Source organism: Egretta garzetta, unplaced genomic scaffold (genome assembly GCF_000687185.1).
Source record: "Egretta garzetta isolate BGI_Z169 unplaced genomic scaffold, ASM68718v1 scaffold374, whole genome shotgun sequence".
NCBI classification, from domain to species: Eukaryota; Metazoa; Chordata; class Aves; order Pelecaniformes; family Ardeidae; genus Egretta; species Egretta garzetta.
Genome location: NW_009259419.1, coordinates 234,063 through 237,974, shown reverse-complemented (window position 1 = coordinate 237,974; position 3,912 = coordinate 234,063).

Here is a 3,912-nt window from a genome sequence, read left to right as displayed (position 1 = left end):
GGGAAAGAGAGGCAGCAGGGAGGCAATGGTGAAGGGGAATTTCAGGACCACCTGTAGCAGCTGGGACTCTGTTATTTATGCTGCTTTCCTGTGTGGATGCGTGCCCATGTATCCCTCAACAGCAATTTAGAGGCTAACATGTACTGGCCAACTTTGGCTAAACATGCCATGGAAACACAGATCACAAGATGCTCGAAAACCAGGCAGCTGGAAGGAATTTCATGGGCTTTGTAGTGTGAGCTAGACTAAAGAAAGATTTGGTATTACAGACCCTAGAGGAAGACAGGGGTTTTCTTTTGAAGTCCCCAGGAACCGGCACCTCTCCCAGCAGGCATGGCCAAAGCCTGCCCACGTTTGCGTTTCTTGGCCTGGGCAGGGCAGGAGTTGGGTGCCATCAGCCCAGCCGGTCACCAGGGAGGCAAAAGGACCAGAGACTGATCATAAAACTGTGAAATCCTGTCAGGAGCTCCTGGGCTTTTACTTTTGGGTGGTCACCATGCCCAGTGGAGGGGAGGAAGGACACCCAAGGTGCCCTATAACAAATGCATCTGATCACTTCATCTGCAGGCTTCCAGCCTGCAGGTGGGGAGGGCTGCTCTGCTGGGCATGGTTGGCAGCCAGCATTGCTTTTCTGGCTTCACACTGCATAGCACAAGAGTTTGGTGGTAATGTCACATTACAACCTCAGAGAAACACTGACTTGTGGTAGCGGTCAAATGGTACAAAATGTTAGAAACCATTTGTCAGTATAGAACAGAGCAAAAGCTGGTTGTATATTTTTAAATACTGTTTGGATTCCTGTTACATTTAATCTTAACATTGATTTTTCTTCAACCGGTAGTTCCTTCCTTGGTTTGAAATAGCTGCAACAACCCTGGAATGATTTTCCCCTCTGTTTTGGGTGATTTTTTTTTTTTAATCTGGAAATTATGTTGTCATTATATTCTCAAAGACCAACAATATTATCTCACTACTCTTTCTGTTTATCTTAATTGAACTAGATTTTTTTTTTTTTTTTGGCCTGTTAAGGCTGGGGTTTTGTAATCTCTTGTTTTCAGAAAAAAAGCTGCCATTCCTTCCCATTGGTCAGGCAATATATATTATGACCTCATGATACAAATACCCATCACTAAGAAAGATATAGCTAATCCCAAAAATAGCATCACCCAGAGAAAGTGCTTAAAAACTAAAGCTAACTAATGAAACCATGTCTTTAAAGCCACTCAATGAACTTCCTGATGGAACACTGATTTTCTGAGTTTCATCAATGGTTTTTTCAGGATACTTCAAGAATAGATCGTAACTATCTGTAGGGTGTTCTTTCATTTGAAATCACTCTCAGAATAGTTCCTGTGGAAAAATCCTGCTTGTACTTTGTTTGTGAGCAGCTCACAGGGAGATAATAAAATATTTGGCATTTTATACATTTTGATGGGATAGAGAGGCCATGTGATATAGTTCTGATCCCTGAGTAGATCCAGCAAGCTCTCAGCATAAAGCTTCTCATGCAAGTGTAATTGTCAGCTGATAACTCCCCTTCCCTAAGTATTCAGCCTGGGTAGACTGCAGAAATTACCTTCTATTTCAGGCTTTAAAGATAAGCTTTAATACAACCTTTTGTTTGTATTCTAGCAAGCTTTAATACAACCTTTTGTTTGTATTCTAACATGTTTCTATACCCTTGAGTGAAGGACGTGATATCAAGGGACCGTCATGTTTATTATCTGCCTGGGAGCCACACACTGCACTAAGAAGGAAGGAGTGTGGGCTTGGGCATGCTGAACTTCCCCGCCTGTCACCTTTCTGCTGGGGACTGAACTGCCATCGCGTGGACATTTTGCCAACTTGCACATTCCCATAAACACAAAGAGCAAGAGAGACTTGGGAGCCGAACTGAAGAGCAGAGAGCCGGGCACCGTTAGCGGGTGTGAAGTTGCAAGGTGCATTTGAAAAATTTTTGGGACATAGGGTTACTCCAAATTCCTGCTCTCTTTTGCTTGTCTTTTCATAGCCATTTAATTTGAAAATGTTTAGTGCTCTTTCTCTCCGGGTCCAGCATCGCATAGGCTGTAAGTGAGGACAGCAAGGAGAGAGCACAGCACAGGCATCTCTTGTGCTGGGAAATGCCTTCAGCAGCACGCAGTTAGCCAGGCGGCTGGGTCTCCTGGGGCACTCTGAATTTACCACTAAAATACCTTTCTAAATAAAGAGCTTTTAATTTTATTGTTAAATGTCTCCATCTGTTGTGCACTACTGGTTAAGTGCAGATGGTGATTAAATAAGTAGCTCTCCTGGAGAACTTACAATCTAAAACCTCACCCCCCTGCCTAAAGGTCCATATGGAACTAGTGGGGGTCTGGGGCTAGCATGAGCACTGCACTTCATCCATCTCCAGCAGAAATGCAAACTTCAGGACTGGTTTTACCAGGCATGGCCTCCTTTCCTAGGCAGAAACACTGTCCAGGTGAAATCCAAGGACCGACTGCTATTTAGGGATTTCGGTCCTTCTGCCTGGCTCTGGCAGCTCTGCCACACGTGAGCAATGAATGCCACATGAGGCCCTGCCTAGGCACTCATCTGTGAAGACTTCAGGATTTAGCCGTGTCCGAGACATGGGGTACCTAATGCACATGGTCTTGGAAATGTTATGCAGGCATGCAGATTTTTGTAGACTGGCTGTGAAATACCTGAACATTTTGTTTAACCGAAGGCAAATAACGTTCATTGTGTCTGTACACAGTGCGCCTTCACCTTCCTCCGTTTGATCATCTCACATAGTCACTATATTGTAGCAAATAACCATTTGCTTTTAATAGCGCAAAAGATAAAGTTCTTTGCTCCAAGGACTGGAAAATTCAGGACAGAAAATGTATATTGTCGAGCTTTCTTGTTGTATGATTGCAGCTCAGCTTACTGTTGAATCTAACATAGCCTGAGAGTTCAGGCAGATTTGTCTTTTGCATATTTTTGAACCGAGGATAGGAACGCCATGATGCCAGCAGACAGTCATCTGGCTCAGAGCAACACCGGGTGAGGAATACAACCAGATTTCAAAATAGTCATTGCAGTACACCTCCAAAACCCACCTTATTCTTCTGATGGCTGGGGAAGAATATCTGATTTCTCTGGTTTTTTTACTATTATTATGACAGCCAGTGTGAAAATTAGTGAGGCTGATGAACTTATTTAGAGTAAGACCATACAGAACTTTTTACCAAATATAGGAGACACATTTCCCTTAACCTCCCTCCCCTTAAACAGTCAGAGATTGCTTCTCTCTTACTAGTCATTTGCAATGTATGGGGAGATATTTGCTGCTGTGTGCTTATGGTTGCATTCATTCACACACCATCTCAAAGGAAAAAAATAAAATATATACTTTAATGTAAACATTTGGTTATTTTTATTATATAAAACAAATTTCAATGTTATAACTAAAACTAAAAAATATGGACTTAAATTGTGTTACCAGCACAATTTAATACACAATCTTATTTTAAATCCAGTTATTAATAAAATTAAAAGAAAAATGTTACTTCTGTTCAAAAGTAAGTACATAACTTTCCTCAGCGTATGTATACATACATATATGGATATAAAATGTAAAGCAGCAGGCCAATTCTGCTGTTATTTGTATCAGTGTAAATAATAATTAAATCCAGCCAAGCCAAAGCTAGCGAGGGCAGTTACAATGTTTTTTGAAACAGAAAATGGCTCATTATTTTAACCTAATTATCAAGGAACAGGAAATTGAAAAGTGGCATCAAGTCAATAACAAAAACTTGACCTTCTGCCCGATGCTGGGAAGATCAGCTCCCCGGCCGCAGAGTCCCAAGTCACAAAACCTGCTGGGGAAGACCAGAGAGTCTTCACTGCTGACCCGGCACTGGCTGCTGGGGGGGCAGGGCTGGC